Here is a 26,260-nt window from a genome sequence, read left to right as displayed (position 1 = left end):
TCATTTTTGAAAAGTGGTGCTACAGTGTCACAGAGTTAATAGGATAAGCCGCAGCCAATCAGCTATCAATCCCTCCTAAGTTCATTTAAATTCCAGTTAATATGCCTCTTCCTCTGCCCCTGGATAAACAAAGAAATCCACTTCTGAACTTCATTTAGAATGAATTCTCCTCTTTGGCTTCCCTAGCTCTGTGTATTTTTCCTCCCTTTTCTTTCCAAACCCTAGCCACCTTTGTGCTAATGTTGTAGCTCAAATATAAGATGTTTTTACTTCAAAGAAAAATTCTGTGCCCTGTACCTTGACTAATCATTTTAGTATCATAGAAGTATGTGTGACTTTCTAGGCTAGGCCACTGAAGGCCATGCAATTTGATTCGGATAATAATAATAATAATTATTATTATTTACAATGCTATCCTAGGATCAGACACACCTCAGAAGTCTGCAGCATCTGAGTCTGACTCTCTGAGATCACCTTGCTACAGAGGCTACAGAGGAACACTTACAGCCCAGCTGATCTCCAACATCAAGGATATCTTGGTGAATATGCTTTGTCAGATATCTAGTCACATCTAGCCTTGAGATAGTTACAGTTTTAAGAGATATTTGACAATAATCATACAAAGGCTTCAAGCAGGAATTTCACAGAGAGCTGTTTCTCATTGGAAGAAAAATAATAAATATTATTTTAGATCTCTAATAATAAAATAGCTTGTTATATGAAGCATTAACTAGAGTTCTCAGGTGTTAGAAACTAAGGCTTCCAATATAAGGTTAACAGAAGCTCATGGTTCTAGCTCATTAATAAAGAACCAACAAGCAAGTAAAGACTATCTGAAAAGTCATGTGATTCCACTGTGCCAGAAAGAGAACGTGAATCAAGATGGCTAGGTTAAACACTAAATTTAGTAATATCCCACAGGGTAATTAATCCCTAGTATTTGTGGGTTATTGTTCTTCCAAACAAAAGCCACTTATATTTATGTTTTTAAAAAAAGATGGTTCTTCATAGACTGGGTTTTAAATAATAGTAAATAGCATGCCAAAAATTGATTAGATAATTCATGAATAGGCCCATTAGATAATGCTTTCTAGTGTGATATTACAGGAACACAAAGCCAACATTTTAAGTTTTTAACTGTTTATTTTTTTAATCTGCCCTACATAGAGATTCATAAAGCTTTTGAAACAGAATTTCATGTATCCCAGGCTGGACTTGAACTCTCTATATGGCCAAAGATGACCCTGAACTTCTAATCCGTTGACTCTATTTCTTAAGTACTGGGAATACAGGTATGAACCATTGCATCCAGCTAATAATGCTCTTTTTAAAAACAACCTGAACACAAATGAGAGAGAGGCATCATGGTCCAGATTCCGTGACAGGCAATGGAAAAGAGATTCTAGGAAGAATTTTAACCTAGCACCTTCTAAGCACACTAGCACCTGCTGCCTGTTGCCTTCTTAGCTTATAGATTTTTCATTAGCAAGATCTGTGGTTCTCAAGGTGTTATGGGCATTAGAGGGTCAACTGGGTGTTTTTCTATGTGGAGCAATGGAACTCTAGTAACAAAGATTATGCTGAAGGTATTTCATGAATTTTATATATTTAGCCTCTCTTAAAATTACCATAATAGAGAACTCTATTTGATTTAAGTAGAAAATATCTGTAGAGAAAAGGAGAATATGCCTGATTAGAAGTTCTTAACCCAAATTAACAATTACTAACTGACTCGCTTTGTTTTTTTTAGTGGCTAGCACTTTCTTTCTTAGCCTTGAAAGAATTTTGGAAATGCTACGTACGGTTCTATTCACATCTACTCACATGAAAGCATAGATGACGGACAAGAGAGAAAAATCTTCCAAGTAGTTGTCAAGTCTCTTCAGGCCCACTCTGTTGGCTGAACCAAAAATCTTTGACACATCTCACTGCTGCCCATGGAATTGCATATGTTCACCTGCTGCTTCGACACTGCCAGCGATAGCTCAGGAAGGACTAACTTTACCTGAGCAGTGACTCATCAAGGGGCCTCAGAGACTCCAAAATCAATTAGAGAGACTTCCTGGGGCATTTTTGAAAATTGATTCCCCCAAGAAAAAGGAAGAACTAAGGCAGGCATCAGAGTCCTCCAGAGCTAGCTGACAATCTGTCTCCATGGCCATGTGACTGTGTAGTAGAAAAGGTGTTTATCCTTTCAGAATGTCAGTGTCCTCCCCCATGAAATGGAGCTAATAATGTCCAAAGAGATGAAAGAAAGTTGAGATCAAAAAAAGAAAAATAAAGGAAGTTGAGATCAGAAATTTCTTCACACAGTCCCTCTTGACCTGAAAAAGGACAGACAGCAGTGGTATACTCATATAATAGAGTGTTATTAAGAGTGAAAGGACGGAATCACCGCTATGGGGACTGACTTTCCTGGATCTGTGTGTCATAATCAATACATGTGTCAATGTGCACACATACACATGTATGTAGCATAGATGTGAAGAAGATGAGTAGCGAATTCATACTAATACACATGTAGATGGAATATTGGAAGGACACAAACATTACAACAAACTACTCTCTCATGTTGAAAAAAATAATTTACAAGAGAAAAGGAAATAAACACCTTAAGGGTAAGAGAGAAAAACAGTCTGAATGGATGGAGAGACAGGAAAGGGAGAAACATACAGTATGTAGGAATGGTGCCAGTGTTCTTGTTTCAGTGACTGACGGAGGAAATTTCAGCAAGTTCAATACTTCACTGCTTACGAGACAAAATATAGACATAAGATGAGTATGTCATGAAGTGAGGGGTACATCTAATTCTCTGTCCAATAACACTGACTGGGCAGTCCGTGAATACTAGTGATTCTTCTCTGGGAATTTTTTTCGTGTAACTCCCATCCTTCACAGCGTGGTGAATGACACTTTGTCCCATAGTTCTTATTCAGCTAAAACAGTCACGGAGTTAGGCGTGCTTAGGACTTCTGTCCTTGGAAATTGTACTGTACTTGAGTATTTGCTTTTGGCTTTGGTAGTCAGTTTTTCTTAATATTTATTTCCCACTCACTTTTAGAAAGGAATAGTTGGAAATACAGTGAGACAGTCAAGTAATTAAGTAAAAAACACTATAGTGCATACAAGATAGCATCAGGACCTCAGATCCTGCACATGAGGATCTCACTCTACACTCAGATTCATCCTCAAGCCTGGTTCATTCCAGCCCTGTGAACCACGAATTTTTTTTTTTTTTTTTTTGCTGTTTTTCAAAGATAACATGATTGTTTACATGGATGTAAGTGACCATAGTCACTTCCTTTACCTGTTTCCCCCATTTCTCATGGAAAATCCCCATTCTTCTTAGAGAACCATACTTGATGTCATCCCTCTATGAAACATTCCTGAACACAGCAGGGGAGTTCAATGTTGCTTCCTCCTCATGTCTACATTACTTGAGAAGTCCTGGCTGCCTTCTAAAATGCAGTTACAGGCATATTGTCTTCTCATGCAGCCTGTCTAGTTCTTGTCTGGAGTGTTATAATTGCTTCATGTCAAGTGTCTGGAACTCAGCAAAACACAAGTGAACGCTAATGGGACTGTTGGAGAGGTCATTACATTAACAATTTCACCTCCTCTGTGGCTGACAATCCCATTGTGGAGTGGTACTGATCCTAAGCCTAAGCATTTCAAGTAGCCAGGTGTGAAGTTTCCTAGAAAGGGTTTTGGATGTATCCTTGATTGATAAGAAATATGGGAAGAAAGTAGCATTTTTGTTGACTCTATCTACCTCTGTTATCCTTAATTTTTTTTTTTTTTTGTTTATTGTGGATATTTTACTTATACACATTTGTTGTAGTGTGATGATTGGACATACCCATAGATCATGTGACAACCAAACTGAGGTAGTGAGCATTTCCATCTCTTTAAACACTGAACATTTGTAGTAGTTAATGATAATACATATTAATGAGAAATTGTGCATATTTCAATATAGTTACCCAGTGCATGCAAATCAAATAGAGTTAGAGTAACATTTCTATCTCATTATTATTTTATGTTCAGAGGCTTCAAACACTTCTCTTCTAGTTGTTTCTGAAATAAACAGATTTTTGTAAACTGAAGTTCACAAACATTTGTGTTGTAGAGTACTGGAGCTTGTTCCTGCTTGGTACTTATTTTCCAGTCACTACATCACATCCCTTCTCCCTCAGGATTTCCTAGTCTCTACCTCTAACATTCCCTGTCATGTGCTGAGATCAAACTTCCCAGCTCCCATACTTGGAAGAGATGTGGAATCCTTATCTTTCCTATGTGTGGCATTTAATCACACAAATGGTCTCTGGTTTCACCTATTTGTTGCAAACATTATTTTTCTTGACCTCTACACAGAAGACCCATTTCCATAGATGCCCTGGTGTCCTACATGGAGAGGTGAAAGAGTTTCGCAGGAAACATACATGAAAACATGTCTTTGGGTGTTTTTTTTGGAAATTTTTTCTAAAGGGGAAAAGTTGTAAGTTTTTTTTTTTCCAATATAGTGAAACACATTCTATCATCTTAAAAAAAAAATGTTTAGATAGAAAGGAATGAAAGTCAGTGCTGTGAACTGTGGTTATATGAGGGTCAATCAGACCCTGGATCCTGCCTCTGCTGGATGGTGTTCTGTATCATCCAGAATGAAGCACATGCATCTGCAAGTAGCAGGGTGGATCAAGTAAGGATGATGAGATCCTAGAGAACAGAATTTGATTCAGGAGGTTGAACCAGGAGGATTATGAGCTCAGGGCCAGCCTAAGCTATGTAACAAGACTATTTCTGACAAATCAAACCAAAACAAAAAGAATTCAAAACAAATTTAACATTAGACCTGGGACCAAACCAATTTCAGATCCCTAGCTACATTTCTGTAGATGACTTACTTTTATTCACTTGCCTTTGTTCCTTATCACAGATGAGAAAGAAAACAATATTTATCTCTAAGGATTTTGGTAAGATTAAACAAGACTTAAAACTGACCAATAGACCAGAAGTGCTCAGTAAATGGAGTCGGTTAACATTACTTCAATTCTTTGAGACTATGTCTTCTGAAAGATAATAAGGAATGTCTCCTGTTTCAAAGCAGAGTTAGATGGGGGTGTGAAGAGACTTAGGTATTTAGCAGGGAGCTCAGGTATCTCAATGTTTGATAAACAACTGGGTCAGAAAGAGGAGAGTTCTTAAAACAAACTTCTCAGCACTTTGTCAGGGGTGAATCTCTCTCTGTGAACCACTTCCCCAGCTTGAAGGTGGGTGTGTACATACACACATCAACATTTGGATAGAATTAGAGTAACCCTCAGAGTTATATAAAACACAGGACTCTTAGATGCTTAGGTTTAAATTCCACAAGCAATGGAAACTTTGTGAAAATAATTGACTTTATTTTAAATGAGCAAGTCCATCATTATTTTTAAAAGCTCAGTCAATGGAGGCAGGCACAGCCAGAGTATAAGTTAAAAATAAAAAACAAAAAACCTTTAGTGGAAGAAAGAGGAGACAATAGTACATGGTCAGTCTTTTTCCTCTTGAGAACTGGACTGGTTTATCTATAGCCCTCTCTGAATGCGCTATTAATTTGACTCCCCTTTTGGCTTTGACTTTATATTAGAGCTAATGGAATTGTCCCCTGATGTCCTCATCCTCCATTCCTCAACCCGTCTGACCTTTTGCCTACAAAGGTTACCATTTCTATGAAGTCATGCAATTCATCATTACTATTGAGACAGATTTATCCAGAGTTTTCTCCCCACAGATGTCTGTAAGCATGGGTGACGATCACATCTGAGGTTAACCACTGGGGCTGGACATAATATTTACAGTATCCAAGCCAAAACTAAAACACTGAGCGACTCCCCAAGCCCCACAATGGTAGCTATAAGTAGAACTGAATGACAGCGCATTTATAATTTTTCCAATAAGATATAAAAAATGACTCTGAAATATGAGAGCTGCACATTAGTTTGGTCACACACAGAAACGAACCTTGGTGGACTCAGAGTCAACTAATTTTTACTATATTGGAACACAGAACCCGCTCAACTTTTCTACATGGAATAAAGTATGTGGATTCATAGTAGTACACGTTTCTGCTTCAAAGGATGTCTGAAGGCTGTTTGTGCCTTCGTGGCAAGCCTCAGGATTTGATCACAACATACTTAAGAAGAAAAGTAAGTCTACCTCTCCTTTTTTTTGTCAACTCCTATGCCAGTGTTAGCTGGCATTGACCTAAGAGTAAAAATGTCTTCCATTTCTGGTGTTCTAAGACATGTGTTTGGAGTTCCTTGCTGCCATCATGCTTGAAGGGGACATTCTAGTAGTGGGTCCCATCTTGGAGGTGGAGAACTTTCTTTTGCCCAAGAGTTGAAATCTGTCATGTGGGCCAGTGAGATGGCTCAGTGGATAAAGGCACTTGTCAGTCTAGTAACCTTAGTGCAATCCCTAGACCCCTCATGGTAGATGGCAAGAAGCAACAACTACAAGTTGTCCTCTGCCCTCCACACAGATCCCACAGAATGTTCACACACACACACACACACACACACACACACACACACACACGAAAAATAAATACGCTAAAAATTTCAAATCTATCTGTTTAGAACTGGTTTTCCTCATGGCATCTCTATACAACATAAGTAATACCTTTGCTTTTTGATGAGAGTTCAGCAGATGCTGTAATTGCTTCTGTCATCTCCCCTGAGCACTGCTGGATGTGGAGCACTGTGGAGAGCAGGGCAGCTTCTCATTCCCTATGGGGCTTTCATCTCAGCAGAGCAGAGATTAGATGCCAGTCATGATTCTTCCAGCCTATAAGATAACCACTCCTAACATCCTAAACACCTTCATAAATGTTGTTAGTTCTTAGACTATTTTATGATTGACCAGCAACATTCCTAAGGGATCATCAATCACAGGAGAAGAAAAGCAAGGAATGAGAGCCCTGCCATTGCTGCCTTCATGATTGAGTACACTGTCTGTGAGTCTCTGAAGTCTCCCTCTTCAACTTTCAGTGAATCCACAGCTCTCACAGGGAAGGCAACGAGAATAATACTCAGGAAACCTGAATTATATCAGTTCCATTATTGCACACGAAGAACATTTCCATTGTATGGGGTATATATGAATTGAGTCCTGAACTTCCAGGTCCAGTATGTGAGCTTCAAGTTACACCTCTGCCAGTTAGTATTTAAATAAACAAAGTCAGCATTTTGTATGACTTTTGTAATCATATGGGGCCATGCTCAGAAGATTACTGAACATGCCTCAATGTATCATTACTTTGTAATTATTAACAAGTTTTCAATACAGGGTCCTTCTATATTATAGAAGTTGGATGTATAAGTTGTTTAACTTAACCGAGCCTAGTAATCTCATCTAGGAATCAGGATCATTTGTGCTATAGGTCCCAGAGAGTCTACATCTCCCAGGCCTGTCTCAATAAGCTCAAACTTTAGTTCAAGTCATTGTCTTGCTAGAACATCTGGCATGAGCTAGTCTGAAGTTAGTGTGCATTCTTCCATAATGAGCACTTCCAAACTTTATCTAATTTTCATTACCTTTTTGTGTATATTTTCTATCCTCCTAAATAGATAATGCTTGTTTGGGAAAGTAAAATATGATGGCTTACAGAGAATATTCTGCTAAGTCACAACTATTTGACTCCTTAGTCCCCAGCTAACATGTTTGGGGAGGTTTAGGAAATGATGTCTTGCTGAAGAAAGCCTGTAACTGTGGGCTTTGAGAGTTAAAGATTGGTGCTGTTTCCAGTTCATTCTCTGTCTTTTGCTTGCCAGTGAGAACATGGCTCTCATCTTCCTGTTTCAGGCACCATGCTACCTGCTGCCATGCCTTCTTCCTGCTACTATGAACTGTAACCTCTGGGACTGTATGCCCAAATACACCTCTTCTTGTACAAGCTGTCTTCGTTTTGATGTTTCATCACAGCAAGAGAAAGGTGATTCATAGAATTAACTTTTTTCCTGTGCATATAATTTTTTATTTTTGCATGAAGTAAGCTTATCACGCATGGGATTTTGTCAAAACAAACAAGAATGATGGTATGGCTGAAGCACCAATCTTGGAAATGAATAGAAACCTAGGCAGATTATATTTGAGGCAAACAATTTTTGGTTGTAATTCAGTACATACATTCCTGCTAGTCTCTGCTACATACTGCATACTACATACTGCAGAAGACTGGAATTCTTGAGAGGGTATGTCTACAAATTGGCTCAATTCAGGAGCTCAGCCACAGGCTAGTAAAAGCAAGGCATCTGATTTTAATAGCCCTATATACTGATACCAGGAGGAGCTGGATAGAAGGAAAACAAGGCACAGGCTGGGAAGATAAATAGGTCCCGAGAAACCACATTGCCCAGAGTGCCTATGGTGTCATGTATCTTCCATAGGGAACTTATGAGATAGATATTTTGTGGTCACTTGTTGAATTCCGTACTAGAACAAGTGAGTGGACTATGTGACCCTCATATAGCTCTTGGAAGTAGATAGTATCACTCCCATTTCACAGAGGAAAACACTGAAGTTGAGAAGTTAAATCATACAACAGATAGATTCTGGGGTTGACATTTACACCTGATTTCTAATTTTCTGATTTTTTAATTCTGTTGCATGTTGTTAACCCTTTAGTGTTAGGTGAGAGACTGTTTTATACTTCTTGCACCTTACAAAACTCCAAACTAATGAAGAGTTCTCATTTAGGACTGAGTGTTCCAAAGTCTACCACTCTCTGTGCCTTGTCCAGTTGCGGTCATATGTGTTAGTTTTCATCTCCTGTAGAAGGAAGGTTCTCTGATAATGGCTGAACAAGGCGTTGGTCTATGCGCACAGCAGAGTGTGGCTAGGAGTCATTTTATTGCTATGTTCTTTTAAGAGAACAAGATTATTTGGTTATCTCTTAGGCTCATGGCCTGTCTAGTCTCATGTTCTTTGGAGGAGGATCCAAGAGGACTTGGGGTAGGGAAAGCTATGATTGGAATATATTTTATGAAAAAAAATATTTTCAATAAAAATTAAAAACTCAACAAGATTGCTTTATTTTTTTATGTAAAATTCATAGAATATCAAAGGCCCATAAATATTTGTCATCTTACTTTTAGGGCAATAGATACAATAACCAAGGCATTTTAAAAGGCAGTAGTAGATAAAAGAATGAATGAATACAACTTGAAATTGTATATATAATTAATTTATGGACATTTTGTTTATTCACCTCAAAATTTACTACCACAGGCCAAAGAATTCATCTTAGAAGTTGTTCCATTTTTATTAGCATTTAACATTTCTGCTACATCCAGTGTGGTTCCAAGGGGTAAACCTGACTAGGGTAGCAAGAGAATGAAGAAAAGACAAATACACAGAGACACAACAAGTTGAGGGTTGGGTGGTCTGGGCACTCAGACAGGGAAGCAACAGCACCCTAGAAGCTCAGTATGCTTATTATATAGGGTTGAATATAGTGGCTGGATCACTACATGAAATGAAACTAGTAGATGGGGTTATACACAAATTAACAAGGAGGTGGGGTTTATGGCATAAAGCTAGATTAAGGAGACAGGTTTAGCTAATCTTAATAGGAACAGTTCCTGTTGCAGACAGTCTTCAAGACATAAATATCCAGAGGGTAAGAAGCCGTGTGGCATGATCCCACTGGAGTATGGATCAGTCATAGGAATTAAGAGATGAAACCTGGAGAATAAATGGTCACTTAAGACATAATTGGAATTCCTGGATGACTCTTCTGAGTTTCACTTTCTCTTTAAATCACCCAATTGTGTGAATCAATAAAGTGGCTATTTGCTTCAACAAATTTGAATTACAGTTTTTCAAGCAATGCAAAGAATTATGTATAATCCTTAATAATGTACTGCCTTACATCTTCATATCATTATTTACAACTTCAGAGGCATTCAAACTATTCAAGGAGATAAGAGCCATAAATATTGCAGAATATATGATCCAAGAAGAATTCTGGTTCATATGTTATGTAATCGTGTTAAAAAATCATTAATTTTTTATAATGACAGACCTTAATACTCAGGTGCCACTATTATTTCTGAGTGTATTCTTCCTCATCTTATTTCTATATATTGTCATTAAATACTCAATGAAAACAATGAACATTTGCAAAAAGGGAACTCATTCTTCTTTTCCCTGCAGAACATTTGTTAACAGAATCTGTCATGTAAAATGGATGGGGAATTGTTTATATTAATGATGTTGATGTTATGTATTCATGTATGCCTATGTCTATGTATACATCTGTTTATTTGTGTAAATATGCTTTTCTGTATCTCTAAGTTTATGTGCTTGTGTGCCCAAGTATAATTATATGTATTTCTATATGTATGATATATGAGTATAAAGTGGTAATATAAGACTGTAAAAATATGATTACACAAAGTATGTTTGGCTACACATGTGGTTGTGTGATTTCTATCAGCGTGTCTCTGTATGTGTGTTTCTGTGTTTATCCTTCTGTATCATGATTTAATTTGTAGTTGTGTTGACTACGTGTGTATAATATGAGTGAGCATGACTTCATATGTGTACATCTGTATGCTTTACTGCTACAGTCTAGATATGCTTCGAGCCAGTCTCCAAAGGATTCGTATGCTGGAAGCTTGGTCCCTAGTGCAGTGATGTTGACAGGTGGCAGAACCTGTAAGTTGTGAGGACTTGTGGGAGGTAATTATGTCACTGGGAACACTGGGCTCCAATGGGATTGACTCTGGTTTCTTGGAATGAGTTAGATTTTCAGAGTGCAGATTGTTTATGAAGAAAGGCAATCCCATGCACTTGCTGCCTTCTGCATGGAGCCATTTCCTCATCTGTTTTTTTCAGCCACATTGTGTCATTGCTAGTATTTTGTAAAGTACTCAAGATTTGTTATTTCTTTCCATAAATTGTAGTATGGAAATGGAGGCAACAGACACATTCCATCTCTGGGATATATTAAGGAAGAGCTGGGCAATGTATTTTATGTATTAAGCATCCAACATTTTGCAAAACATTTCTATGATGTAGTTTCGGAGGGTTCCATAGTAGAGGTCAGTCACCTGATTTCTCGTGCTAGGTGAGCTCCAGGGTCTTTTGGACTCAGCCCTGTTTGGTGTACACAGCATTAGGAGCCCACTTTCTTTCACCATGTTGCTTTCCTCTGTGTGGCTTTTATCCCAAGGTCCTTTTTTGTTTAGAATGACTGCTGCAGGCTCAGCCAGAATGCTATTTTTGCTACTGATAGTATGTTATTTATGAGGAAACAAATAAAAACTCAAAAGCACCAAAGACTAGAAACAGTTATCCACTCAGGCCAACACACTAATTTGTGTTTAGCAAAGAGGAGACCTTTCATGCTCTCACGCCCAGCCATAGTCCAGGAGGCAACAGGAACAATCCACTTCTGGAATATATTAAGGAAAAGCTGGGACAATGTATCCAAGAAATGCAATCCTAGTGTAGATCAGTGGTTCTCAACCATCCTAAAGCTGAGACCCTTTAATACGATTTCTCATGTTGTAGTGAGCCAACCATAAAATTATTATTTTTTTGCTACTTCACATATCTACTTTTGCTATTGTTATGGGTCATAATGTAAATAGCTGATATACCACACCAAAGCAGGTTGAGAACTGCTTGTGTAGAGGAAAATAAATCCAAAACAAGACCTCCAGCAGGGCGCAGGACTTGTCCTGTGGCCTCAGCCTCAGCGAGACAAGAGTTAGCACCTGGATGACTAAGAAAGATCAATCGCTTGTTTACTCTCAGGTCATGTGGATACTCGTCTTAACATAATAAATACATCATGTCTGTTTAAGGAACTCTCTGTTATTACTGAGAAAGTTTGAGCTTCGCGACCTTGGAACAGTACCCAGAAAAAAAGCCAAACCTCAGTATCTATCGATGAGGATGGATGATAACATGTAGCTTACTGGAAAGGTCAGTATCAACCAGTCTGTCAACTTCTCAAAGGCAAAGGTCCATATATATTTTAGATTTACAGTGTCATCTCTACCTCAAAGGCTCGACCACAGGACAAAGTGATAGAATTCCTGAAAAGTACCGGGTATAAAGGGCTCAAGGAATTGTAACCCCATGCAACCCTGGTGCTCAACTGAGGGCGATTTAACAGGAAATACCCATCACATATAGTAGAATTCAGGCTAGTGTAGCTGGCGCTCAGAGGGGATTGCTTAGATCGTGCAGTCTCCAAGGCAACAAACTCCTCTTGGAGGAGTTTGAAACGCAAATCCACTACTTGCATTGTAGAGTGAAGGGGCGGGGCCCACAAGTACTGGCCATTCCCTGTGCCCGTTTCAAAGGACCAATCAGGATGCGCCTTACAAGGTTTGCTGGAGGGGCTGGACTGAAGCAGGCGGAGTCACAGCTTGTTTGGACCGCCCTGCTGGGTGCGGTGCGGCTGTGCATGGTGGCCTGCTGGCCTGCTAGCTAGAATGTGATTTCATATTGGACAAGTAAGTGACCCTCCCAGGGGCTCTTGCAGGCACGCAGCCTCTCAGCCGGCTTCCCCCAAAAGCTTATCTAGCCTGCTAGATGTTTCCCTTCTTCACCTTTGGGTCTCACTCCAGCCAGGCCATTGGCTGGCCTTTCAGTTTCGTGTGTATTCGGGTAAAGTATCTTGCCCAAGGGAAAGGCCTTTACTGCAATCCCAACGACTGCCCTGCAGATGTCTGGGGCCCAAGGCCCCATCTCTCCGAGTAGTGTACAGTTAATTAAATAAAGTGTTTTTCTTTCTCTCAGAAAGAGAATTTTGCAAACACCCTCCCCTGTTGTCCCCCACCCCCGCCCCCAAATTTGGGACAATTCTCTAAACACTGTAAGTCTTTGATTTCAAGTTTGGCAATTTGAAAGGCGTTTGGAGACTGGTGCTGTTTAAGGCTGTGAGCAGCTGGAGTTAGTGTTTGATGCGTACTTCAGTTTAAGTGGGATAATGCCATCTGTCTTGTTACAGGGCTGTAGGCCAGGGAGGATTTAGGGGCATCTTTACTTTTTTTTTTTTTTTTATGAACTTCATGTCCATTTTAGGATGGAGACACGCACTGTGGGGGAACTCCTCTGTCACTGGTCCTTTCACTGGAGCATTGCTTATATATTAGCTCTAATTTCTTCTCCTAATTAAAGGGCAAGCTATGGCCAAGTTTGACCCTTTAATCAAGCGTGAAGTGTCACTTCAAAAGGTCCCATTGGGTTGTGCTTTTAGGGAGCAAATCAGTGAGGAACAGTTAAAGTCTGACTTTGTGGCAGGATTTGTAGATTTGTCTTTTGTTTCGTTTTCTTGTTCCTTCTTAAAGGGTTTCTGGTCTCTACTGTGAGCTGATGTCCTGATGTTTCCCTTTTCTGTGCTAGCTTAGGAGGCTGCTATTCTGTCTTCCGGAGTCTCCTGTTAATGCAGCTGCCATCCTTGGTCTTGACTATATGGCTTCTGCCCCGGCTGTAGGAGTGAGATCCCAGGGGACTGCTCCTGACTGTGGTGGGGTTTGAGGGTGGGAAATAGGGAGTGACGAGGGCCAGTGGGTGATTTTTTTTTTTTTTTTTTGAGGGGGAGTGGCATAGGATTAGGAAGTCAAAGTTTTCAAGTGGGAGAAGGGAATAACCCAGCAGGCAGAGTACTGTTTTTGGGAAGGTAGCCAGGCACTGATCCAGGCTGTGATGAATTTTTGGTGGGTTTTGTCTTCTGGAGTTTAGTTCTTTTTCTATAACCTTTATCTAAAAACCACAGCCAATTATTAGCTTTTAAAAAGACAACAATAACAACATAAAAACCAGGTTGGGGCAAAACCCCGTCTTTAAACTCCCAGCCAGGAGGGGAGTCTGAAATAGTTGTCTTGTCTGGACTGTGCCATAGAGATCATGTAACTCTGAGATGACTGCAGGGAGCGAGGTGTTCTCAGCTGGGGTAGTTAGTAGCAGTCCTATTGAGGAGTGACTGACATGCATTTAACTGTATAGTTTAGAATCCATTTGCTGAGATTTTAAGCATTCTAACATCATTGTTGATAATGGATTTTGATTTGTAAATTTTCTTTCTTGTATTTTCTGACTTAGGGAGTATTTTTACACACACACACACACACACACACACACACACACACACACACACACATTTTCTCTCTAATGGTTAGTAGAACTCACTAGCAAAGCCACCTTGGCCTGAAGCTGTGTGTGAGAGATACCAAGGACAAAGCCATTTGATCTAAAAGCCTCCTTACACTTCCTGCTGCTGTGAGAAACCCATGGGACAAATAACTTAAGGCAGGAAAAATTATTTTGGCTCATGATTTTAGTTCATCACGGTAGGAACGGCTCAGATCATCATGGACAGGAGGGAGATGATTTTAGGTCTAAGATGTTTTTAGAGTAGGATACAAGTTATGATAGAGAATGATTTAGGTACAGAACTCTGGACTCACGAAGATAGGATAGGTGATAGAATTACCTAATTGTTGCTAAACACAAATGGACTGAACACTGTGAATGTAATTCTTACTTGATGGTTTTCATAATTGTTTTTATAATGTATAGGTTATCATTGTAAGAAAAGGAACCTTTTATTGGACTAATCAGGAATTAATGGGGGAACATTCGATTCAGCACATTGATTACACAATACACAATATGAACCTCAGCAAAGGGAGAGAGAAAAAGTGTGTTTCACTGGTGGGCTCTTTCTCTTTCCGTGTTCCATCACACCTGTCATTCATGTCCGGGATGGGTCTTGTCGCTCTTCTTTGGGAATAGTTACATAGATATCACACAGATACACCAATAGTGTGCTTTATTAATTTCCCAGACACTAAACATTTTAAAATGTTCACATTTCACATTTATCACCACAGGCCTATCCATATTGTGTTTCATTCTGCCTCTCCAAGGCTTAGTGGGTTATAACTAATAATATATATATACCTGATCTCTCAATATACATATATCATCTCTCTCTTTCCTTCCCTCCCTCTTTTCTATGTGATTATTTTGACTGCTAATTGATATATATATGTACATATATATCAGTGTAAATTATATGTTTTTATATATGTGTATATATATGTATGTATATATATGTGTAACATCTGACATAGTATTTGTTTTCTTTGGTGATGAATAATTTTAAATTCTGCTCTATGAACAAATTGCAAGAATATATTGTTAACTTTATCACATGTTTACATTGGATCTCCAGAAGATTTTCAGTTCATAACTGAAAGTTTATAGTTGTTGACCAACATCTCATGACCCCTTACCTCCCACCTGCTGGTAACTATCATTTTATTTTCTGTTTTAAGAAGTTAGAGCCTTTTGGAGTCTACATAGTGGTGATAGCACAGACTTCCTTTGTCCCTTGTATCTGTAGGGAATTTTTGTTCCAAGCCTTCTATAGATCCAAAACCCTATTAATAGTCAAGGTTTGTTTATTTATTTATTTGAAATTTAGGGTGTTATCTATCAAGCAAAACAACTGCCATCCTAATAAGATGAGCTGTGCCTTCTTGTCTAGACAGAGGGTTCAGGAAGTCATTGGATCTGCATCAGAGTAAACCGCCATATTTTTGTAGTCATTCCCCAATGAAATGTGGGCCTAGGTTTCACAGGAGGTGCTAGAGTAAGATGGTACAAACTGGGGACTGGGTTTCCATTCATATGGCTACTGGGAAGCCATTATCTACACTGGGTGAAGACTTTCCATTATGGCTGCTTTGCTTCTGTCAGTAACCTCTTGTCCATGACCTATAAGTATGCCAATAAACTCATTGTTTCCCCATGATGTATTTTGATGGACTTGTACCTTGGTTTGTTGTTGTTAGAGAGGAAGGGGTAGACCTCCTCTCCTAGAAAAAAACTTAAGAGAATTTAGTGATAGTATTCCCCCCTTCTTCCCTCCCTTCCTCTCCCCTTCTTTCTCCCTCCTCCCTTTCTCATTCTCGCTTTCCTTCCCCCCCCCCCCCTTCTCTGTGATTGTTCTGACTGCTCATTGGGGTAGGAGGGTCCAGCCTACTGTGGACAGCATGATCCCTAGGCAGGTCTAAGAAACGTGCTAGCCAGTGAGCCAGTCTTTTCTTTTGTTCCTCACTATAGATACAGACTTAGTTTTGTTTATCTTTTCAAAATGCTAATTCATCCCATTGGTTTTATTTATTATTTTTTTGTCTCTGTTTATTTCTACTATGTTGGGCATTGATTCTTTTGCTATTTTTGAGATTCAAGCTAGGTTATTTAAGATTTTTTTAAAATTTATGTGGTCATTTATCAGGGTAATATCTTTTAGAACAATTTTTGGTGTCTCTTATAAGCTTTTGTACATTGTATTTCTGCACTGATCTCAAAATAGTTCTTAATTTTCCTTCTGGTTTCAACTTTAAGTTATTTTGTACAAGAATGTTTTTTTATTTTTGACTTTTCTTCTTGTTATTGATTTCTAGCTTCATATCGTTATGGTTTAAAAGATAATTAATCTTTTGATTTGAGAATTTAGTTCATTTATATTTGGAGTAATTATTGCTAGGTACAAACTCTTGCCATTTTATTGTTTGCAATTCCTTTATTTCCTTATCCAGCTATCCTTATCTCCTGCTATCTTTTGGGCTTTGAGGATTGTTTTCAATATAATAAGATGGGCATCTTTCTCATTCTCTATTGTGTGTTCACTATATATAGTTCATGCCTATCTATTATCATGAGCTTTCTATAAAACATATTATGAGTGAATTTTCATTCACAACCATCAACCACATATGAAAACTTTACACATGCCTCCTTATTTATGTTATGATTTACTTATTTCATGCAGTGTGTTCATTAACAAATTATTTTAGTTGTTATTCTTAATACTTTTATCTTCTAATAGCTATTAGGCTATATATAATTATATACTAAGTCAAAAGTAGTTTACTGGCCTTTGTTACAGTCTTCAACTATTCTGAATTTGACTATATATTTGCCTTACCAATAAGTTTTTACTGTAACCTCTTTTCATATTCATTATGATCCCTTCAGTCCAACCTGAAGACCCTGCTTAGGTCTCCTTCTGGCAGACCCATCATGGGCCATAAAACTCTTGGGTCACTTTTCTTGTTTACCTTATGTTCATTATTAAAAGATAGTTTTGCTGTAGTATTTCTTAAATGGGAAAAAAAAAGTAGTGCATTGAGTATTCATTCTGTTCTTTTCTCATCTGTAAAGTTCTGCTGAGATTAGTATTCTAATGATGGCTTCTCTGTATGTAAAATTCTCTTTTCTGTTGCTGCTTTCAAAAATATTTATTTTGACAATATGATGATGTTTCTAAGTAGTCCTCTCTGGATTGGACACGTTTGAGCTCTTTGTAGACCTTTAAGACTCACAGACCTGAATATCCACATTTCTCCTCGGGTCTGGGAAGTTTTCAGCTATTGTTTGTTTAAAGTAGCATCTGTGCCCCATTTTCTTCTCCTTTGAGAACTCCCATAATGTATAATGTCATTTTAGTTGTCAACCTCACATGGTCAAGGATCACCTGGGAGACAACTGTCAGTGGAGGATTCCCTACAGCGGGTTGGTCTGTGGGCATGCTTGAGAGATTTTTCTTAATTGGGTTAATTGAGGTGAAAGATCCACCCTGAATTTGAGCAGCACCATTTCTGGGGCTGGGCCCTGAGTGGTTTAAAAGTGAAAAAAGTAGGTTGAGTAGAAACATGACTCGTGTCTGAGTTACTCCCCTCTGCTCTTTGCTGTGAAATGATCGACTGTTAAGTTCTGCCGCCTTGACATTCCTCCTGTCAGAGTGAACTGTAGCCTGGAATGAGGGCTAAGTCAAACCCCCTCTCCCCTACGTTGGCTTTTATCACTGTGCTTTATCATGGCAGCAGAAATGAAGCTAGAGCAATCCCAGCTTTCTCATTTCGTCTTCACTCCCCCTTTGTTTCTGATTATAATTAAGGTTGGACTAGCGTTACAGGTGCTTCATTCTGTGCCGCCAGTATGCTGTTGATGCTTCTCACGTGTGGCCTGTCTTCGTCAGCTCCAGAATTTGTTTTCTTAGACATTGGTTTCTCTGTTGTGTATTGCCTTTTCTGATTTGTTTTCTCTTGTTTTTCAGGTATGTCACCGAATGTCCTTAAAACAATTATTTAATTTCTTTCAATTCATTGTCAAGCATTTCTTATGTCTTAGTTCCTTAGTCCATTAATGGACATTAGTTTTTGTTTGTTTGTTTTGTTTCTTTGTGCGTGTGTATGATGGAGTACATACGTGTGTGTGTGTGTGTGTGTGTGTGTGTGTGTATGTGTGTGTGTGTATGTGTGTGTGTGTATGTGTGTGTGTGTTGGAGATGCTTCTCAAAGTGCCTCCTTGTGGTCCTCTTTAATCAAGTGGGCAGTCATCTTATTTTGACTTTAGTTATTAGTGTTGAGAAAGGAAAATTGTCCTTGATCATCTGGCCTAGGGATTTTGAGACACTCTGGTGTTTTCTCTGACTGTGCTTGCTTCACTTCATTGTTTCCTTTTGGGGAGCCATCACTAAAATCACGTGCCTTCTTTTAATCCTGCAAATACACTTCTTTTCCCCATCAAATTGACATGCTTTCCTTCTAGTTGTGCAGAGTCCAGCCAGTGCATCTGTTTGTGAGCTACCTGTAAAGACTCATGCTGAGTGGGCGTGGGGGCTGGGATGAGTGGCATTACCATCATCTCTGGACCAGAGGGAGAAGTTGGCAGCATCATGTAAGTGGTGCTCCTGATAACCTATCTCTACTGTGATAGTCACAGTAGCTAGCTTTTCTAGCTTGATCAGTATGGATCCTTCTTTCTGGTCCTTTCCCCGACTCTCTCAGCTGCCTAATCCTCCAAATTCTTCAGGTGTTAACAGGGGATGCCTTGGGTGACATTGTGCACAGCTGGAACAGCTGGCTTCTCACTGCTTTTCTCACTTTCCCCCCAGGGAAGAGTCCTGGACCATAGGGCTCTTTTTTGGCTCAGCATATGCTGCTGCTTTGGGGAACTGGGAAGCCTTATTCATAGTCTTTTTAATGCACTTTCCCTCACATTCTCCCAGTGGTCCCTTCATTCATGTCTACTTGTCACAGCCAGTATGCTGTGGTGAGGTGACAGAAAGTTACTTTGCTATTGTGTTCAGTTGATACTATTCCGTTCTGTTTCTTCTTGAGTGAGGCTTGATAGTTTGTGTGCCTCAAGGGATTTACACAAAGTGACTAATTTGTCAAATTTATTAACATGCTACTGTGCAAAAATATTTCCCAGCTGTTATTTTAATAGCTTATAGAACCAATTCTAATTTCATCTCTTTAATTCTCAATATTGGCAGTATGTACATTTTCTCTTTATTTTTATGATCATTTTGGGTAGAATTATATTAAATTTTTGCTCTTCTCAAAGTGTTAGCTTTTACTCAAATTTATTTTCTCCATAATTTTTGTCTTAAAAGTGATTATTTCTTCTGTACAGCTTGTTATTTCTTTTCTTCAGCATATATAGAGTTCATTCCCTTCTAGTTTCCTCAGGGGAGATGCCGAGTGTATTTTCTTGAGACTCTTCTTATATTGAGGTTTGACACAGTTAATTTCTAAGCATGGCATTATTCATATCCTAAAACTTACACACTGTATCTGTGTTGTGTTAAACATATTAAAATTGCATAGTTCCTTTCAAGAAGTATGTTAATTAGTTTCCATATATTTGAGGATTTGCTCTATAGCTTTTGATCACTGATCTATAGTTTTGTCTTGGTCATAGGTCATCCTTTATATGACTTGAATCCTTTAGATATTTTAGACTTATTTTATGAGAGTTATTTAACCAACACAGACTATATTCTGGTTAGAACACTCATGTTATACTGGTTGGGTAGAGTAACCGTGAAACATTGGAAGTTCCAATCAGCCAGGGTGGGTTGATGGATTCCCATTGTATATCACACCCTTGCTCAGTTGTCTACTGTTTCTGTCCCTGTCAATCACCGACAGCATAATTATTTACATGTATTTCTCTTTACTGTTTCATCGTAGTTTGCTTTATATATTCTGGTACCATGTGATTAGATTCATAAATTGAGCTATGTGCTTTGATATATCTTTCTTAACTGTAGCAAAGCTATTCAGTACAAATTGGTCTTCTTGGTGAATCACCCTGTGCTATTTCACAGTTTCTGCTAACAGTTAGAGAGATTTATTTAGTCATTGTTTAGGTCATATATATTTTTAAATCTGCTTAGTTGGATATTGATGGAGGTACTTTGTTCCATTTCATCGCTGTGATATGGCATATCATGTTCCACTTCTGGCTTTTCACAGTATGTTTAAACTGAGCTTCTTGTAGGCAGCATTTAATTAAGCTAAATAAATTAGCAGTGGATAATCTGTCTTTTAATTGTCAGTGTTATTTCATTGGATATAATTATTCATTTATCTTTTATGTTTGACATATCTTTCTTTACTGTAGCAAAGCATTACTAGGGTTGCTATCTAAATGGCTAATGCCAACTGACAGTCACAACTGATGTTAAATGTCAGCAGTGCAACAAAAACATGAAGAAATCCCACTGGAGCAGCTCTTTGTAAACCAGACAGATGGCCAGGTGAACATGTTGCTTTGTCAAGCATCACCTTCTAAGTTCTTAGCTTACTGGTCTAAAACATTCACTGTTTCCTGTACACTGAAGTTTCTATCCTTGTCTTTTTTTGACAGCTTGTTCCTGTTTAGAGAGAGTTATTTGGGCCATTTATGCCAATGGTCAAAAAATATATCTTCATGACACACATCTCTCTCTGTCTGAGCTTCAAATCCATTCCAAATAGTCCAAGGACTCTCATTTGTGTATCTTATGACCAGTCTTGAGTCAAGCAGTGGCCATAGAGCACTGCCAACCTTAGGTTCAGCACCTACAGCAGCTCTGGTTCTGGTTGTACAAGAACTTCCTGAAGTTCCACAGTTTAACTCAGAATTCACAGAGGCACACAGACAACAAAGGCAAAGACTTCTATCACAGAATATCTTTCATGGCCATTATTTTGTTGCTTTTTAGAGAAATATAAAGAGAACATAGGTGGATAAATGGAACTCTATTTACCCAGGAAATACAAAGGACACAAAAATCAGGAGTGACTAAAGGGGAAAATGCCTTTGCATCATTACAGGAAGGCATCACCTAACATTGCTACAGAGGCTTCAGAAGCATCTTTAGGTTATTGGAGCAGGAAGGACAAGCATGCATGATATGGCATATCCTGTTCAATGTCTGATTTTTCACCTTATGCTTAAATTGAGCTTCTTGTAGGCAGCATTTAATTAAATAAATCAATACTGGATGATGTGTCTTTTGTTGGAGTCTTGTTTCGCTGATATAATTATTAATTTAAAATCACTACCTTGTTGCTTGATTTAAATTTTTGTTCTGCTTATTTGTTTGTCTTTCTTTAAGTTTGACTTTTTTCTTTGTGGAATTCTTCTATATTTGCTTTAGGATTTTTAATAAGTATCTTTAGTTTATCATAACCAGTAACATATGATTGCACATAAAAGAAATACATAGCAGTGTGTTCTGCACTCTTAGCATTCGTGTTTCTGTTTCTGCATATTTTACTTATGTGTATCTTTAAACTCCACACTGTATGATTTTAACTAACGTTGAAGCAGTTCACTATCTTTTGAGATATTAAGATTCTTTTAAGACAGTCTTTATGTTTATCTCTGTGCTTACTCTGTAGTCCTCATTCTGTTTTATAGACACTTCTTTCTATGTACCATATTTCTCCCCTTATTCTTGTGCTTCTGCTGGTGAGGAGGTTTTAGCTTCTGTTTGCTTGGACAATTCTTTATTTTACCTTGTTTCTGAAAGATATTTTAAAATTGTGAGCATTATAAAGTTTTTTTTAATATACTTCAAAGATCTTGCTCCTAGTTTCCTTTATTTCTGAGATGTTGCTTTCTTTTTTGTGTGTGTGTAACATCTCCTTTTTTCCCTACCATCAAGTATTTATCTTTTTCAAAGATTTATAATCATTTAATTTTGGCATTTCTTGTGGTAGTTTTCTCTCTTTCTTTTTTGAAAATATACTTTGTGTTTTGAGTTTGTTAAGATATTTGGATATGCAGATTTATAGTTTTCATCCCAGCTGGAGAGTTTTTGATCATCCCATCTTTTAATATTTCTGTGGCTCTCTTTCTGATGCCCCCTTTAAGAGCTCCCATTTCATGTGTCATTTGATCTCCTAAAGTTGTTCTCTGTTTCTACTTTAAACATCTTTCTGTTGTGGCTGGAGGGATGGCTTAGTTTTTAAGAGTACTCACTGTTCTTCCACAGGACTGAAGTTCAGTTCCCAGCACTGATGTTAGGCAGCTCACAATTGGCTATAATCCCGGCTTCAGCAAGCTACCCTCCTCAGACACCCCCATTACTCCTCCTAATTAAAACACAATACAGATGAATGTTAAAAGGATTTCCGTTACATTTTGGATGATTTCTGTTGTATTATCTTGAAGTTCACAAGGATTTTTTTTTTTTTTTCTTGAAATCTTTAACCTTACTGGAATAGTTTTTTCACAGCAATCATCACTTAGGTTTTTAATTCCAGCAATCTAGAATATTCTTTGCATTTCTCACATTTGAACTTTTAAGTTGTCTTTCCTCTAGAGTTTTGGGTGCATAAAATAAAGTTATAGCAGCTTTTATTTCCTCTGGTTACTGATTATTTGGGCCAATACTAAGTGGCTGTCCATTTTACTGATGCATGTTTTCCTTTTGTCTTGTTTGCTCCTGTTTCTTTACATGAATGTTAATTTGTCTGTATGTATTGGCAGACGTGGTGGTACATGTATGGTTGAACATGTGTGTGCATGGATATATGATCCCACAAGTAGGACAGAGGAGGACATCATATTCTGTAACACTGCTTTATTGAACTTGAAGTTCAATGACCAGTAAGCCCCTCAGATCTGTCTGGTTTTACTACAATCCTTCAGCTTAGGAAAGAAAGAAAGAAAGAAAGAAAGAAAGAAAGAAAGAAAGAAAGAAAGAGGGAGAGAGAGAGAGAAAGAAAGAAACCTAGGACGATGGTTATTCAAACTCATGTCCTTATACATACGCAGCAAGTCCTCCTACCTGCTAAGCCATCCTCCCAGGCCTGTGCATGGTAATTTTTTGTTTTTATATAACAGCCATTATGTATTTACGCTGTGGGTGCTCTTTTTTTTTTTTTTCTCCTTGTACTTTTTGTAAATACACTGGAGATTTGTTCAAGGGCATGCATGAGTTATTTAGAAACAGTTTGATCCTTCGGAGTCTTCTTTTATGCTTTGTCAATTGGACCCACAACACTATACATCTGTATCCTGCATTTTGCCTAGCAGACTGTGATCTAAGATTTTACTTGGTGGATGAAAGTATAGGTTATAGCACTCTGTGACCCAATAAATTTTTACTGTACTGTTTCCTGGTGCTTCTGCCTCTCTCTCTTGGATCCACTGTGCAGCACATTGTATGTCTTCCTGCTGCAGCTCTCTCTTCTCTTGTACTCCATCCCCACATGTGTGACTGTGTGTGACACAGTTTGCACAGAGTCCTCAGGCATTCAGCTGGAGCAATTGAAGGAATTATCTTTTTTTTCTTACTAATTTTTCTCTAATAATGATTGTTGCCAGATTTCCAACAGTCTGAGACATACATTTATTTATTTATTTAGTCCTTTTAGAATCACTATAAGGGTGGAGGATATGGTTTGTACCACTTTGGCTGGAAATAGAAATTGTCAACTACAAGTTTTGAATAAAATATATAGAAGGGACTATTTGAAAGTGAAGAAGGGATTTTGAGGTATCAAGGCATCAATAGTAATGGAGGACTTTTAACCATATAAAGCCAAGGTGATCATGGGCAAAGAAGTGTATTAGAAGGAAAAATAAGATGTCCCAAGATGGAATTGTTCTTAGAAAAGCAACTATGCAAAAGATGATGCGAGGCTGATTACCTGCAGGCATAAACAGTAGAACTATGTTGAAATGAAGTTCTCATCCTCCGTGATTAGAAGTAAAGAGTGAATAGTGTGTTTGGGAGAAGAAATAGGCTTGTGGTATAAAGGAAAATTATATTTCTTATCCAGACAAAACATACTTTTCTTCAGGAGTGTATTTCAAAATTGTCATTATTGAAGATAACTCAATGAGGTGGAGTTTGGGGGCGGGGCTGGGAATGTGTCCTTTTACAGTGCTGTTTGTATGAGCTAGGTTCAGGGAAGGAGTGATTAATTAGGGTGAGTTTATTGCTTGTCCTTGGCCATCTAGACTTGTGGCTGAGCTGTTCTGAAGACAAGGCCGAAAGCTTAGTCACTTGGGTTTTACTAACTGACTGTGGGAGGGAGGGGTGTGAAGGTCAAAACATAGGAAAAAAATCTATAAAATCAAGAATGATTTAGATAGATCAGACTCAATTAGCTTACCAAAATCCAAGCTAGTAGAATTATATGGCAACTTTGATGTTAGAGAAAGGGTAATTTAGGATTTTAAAAAGTTGCCTTGTGACAGCACAGATGATTGAAATCCTCTGAGACCTGGGAAGGCCTCACATCTCAGAAGCATTGTTCTCTGTCCAGCTGGTGTGGGCACTCCAGGGCTGTAGGCAAGATTAGTATGGCCTTTGGCTAAGGTAAAGTTTGTAGTACCTTCGGTTGCCACAGAAAATATTCATGACTATTTTGACTGAAGATAGAGGCGATTAAAAAAAAAAAAGGAAAAACTTAGATGCATATGAATGTAATTATTGAAAAATGCAGGAATCATTACTTTCTGGTGAACTCCCAGGGGAAGAGCATGGGACTTGAGGAGGGAATATTTAAATTAATCCTTATGATTGTCCTGAGTAATAATGTTCCAGGTATGAATGACCATGAGTGCTTAAGTCTATTCTTTTAAAAAATAATGCAAAAGAGGACATACTGCATAATCTAAGAGCTCGTTTATTTTTTTTTATTTTGTTTTTTTAAACAGAGTCTCATTCGGTAGCTCAGGTTAGCTTGAAACTCACTGTAAGGACAGAGTAGCCTTGAACTCACACTGATCCTCCTGTTTCAGCCTATTAAATCAGCAGCTTGTTAGCTTGGCAGGATTTGCTTTTTAAGTTAATAATATATGATCGGCATGTTTCTGTAGCTCTTTTTAAAATTCTTTTTGACAACTACCGATGCATTATTATTATAAACTCCTTTCTCAATAAACATGTGCAGTTTTCTCTTTTTTTTTTCCTTGCAAGGGTGCTCTTGCATTTATAAAAGGTGTTAGAGTGGACATGTTTGTTTGGCTTTATGGAGAACCAGTGCTTCATCAGTTCTTGAAAGTTAAACTGATGGGTAAAAGTAGACAGATATTGCCAATCGTTTGATAAATGACTGAGTTGCCTTGCTGTGGAAAGCATACCTGACCATGCTCTAACTGCAAGGGGGCATTTTCAGAGTTCTGATGTCTGCTAATTTGTTATGTTAAATTATATCTCAGGATTGTTTGGGTTTTAACCCTTTACTCCCTTGAAGCTGGAGATATGTTCATTTTATTTCTCTTTCTGAGAACTGCCCACATTTGTGTTTCAAAAGAGAGAACACTAAGGCCAAAGGCAGAAAACTGGAAGTTCTACAAGTTTGTAGTGTAGAGGGTTCATTCCAGAGAGAGAGCAAGGGCTAGAGGAGAGAAATAGACAGGAGCAGTGGACTGTTTATGTTTTTTCTTTCTTTCTTTTTTAAAATATTGGATATTTTATTTACATTTCAGATGTGATTCCATTTCCCCATTCTCCCCCTCCCAGAAACTCCCTATCCCATCCCCCGTCCTGCTTCTATGAAGATGTGCCCCCACCCACCCTCTAACTACCACCTCCCCACCCATGAATTCCCCCACACTGGGGCATCCAGCCTTCATTTGATGAAGGACTTCTTCTCCCACCTTTGCCCAGCGGCTTGTTTGTGTTGGTACTTTACCCCAAGATAATCCCAGCAGGGGTGAGTTTGAGGAATGGCAGGCCATTTTAGTTTTTCAGATTGAATATTTGATTTTCAGATAATTGATCCTTTAGGGAGGTAAAATGGTTCTTAACCTGCCTAATGCCGTGACCTTTTAACACAGTTCCTCATGTTGTGGTGAACCCCCAGCCATAAAATTGTTATCATTGCTATTTTATAACTTTAATTTGTCTACTGTTATGAATTGTAAATATCTGATATGCAGGATA

The 26,260-nt window shown here is 38.3% G+C and overlaps 1 protein-coding gene across 7 annotated transcripts in view; it reads left to right on the top strand.

Annotated features, from left to right (window-relative positions):
* The first annotated feature begins 12,394 nt into the window (after window positions 1–12,394).
* Window positions 12,395–26,260, top strand: part of Fggy (FGGY carbohydrate kinase domain containing) — a 363,434-nt gene continuing 349,568 nt past the window's right edge. For 2 of the 7 annotated variants that reach the window (XM_034503690.2, XM_034503689.2), the window contains exon 1: window positions 12,395–12,515. The gene's annotated coding sequence lies outside the window, so the exon portion shown is untranslated. The remainder of the gene's footprint in view (window positions 12,516–26,260) is intronic. The other 5 variants (XM_034503691.2, XM_076934646.1, XM_076934647.1 and 2 more) reach the window with 5 other exon arrangements.

This window comes from Arvicanthis niloticus, chromosome 5 (assembly GCF_011762505.2).
Source record: "Arvicanthis niloticus isolate mArvNil1 chromosome 5, mArvNil1.pat.X, whole genome shotgun sequence".
NCBI lineage: Eukaryota > Metazoa > Chordata > Mammalia > Rodentia > Muridae > Arvicanthis > Arvicanthis niloticus.
The sequence above is the reverse complement of the archived record's forward strand: the minus strand, read 5'-3'. Positions and strand labels throughout refer to the sequence as shown.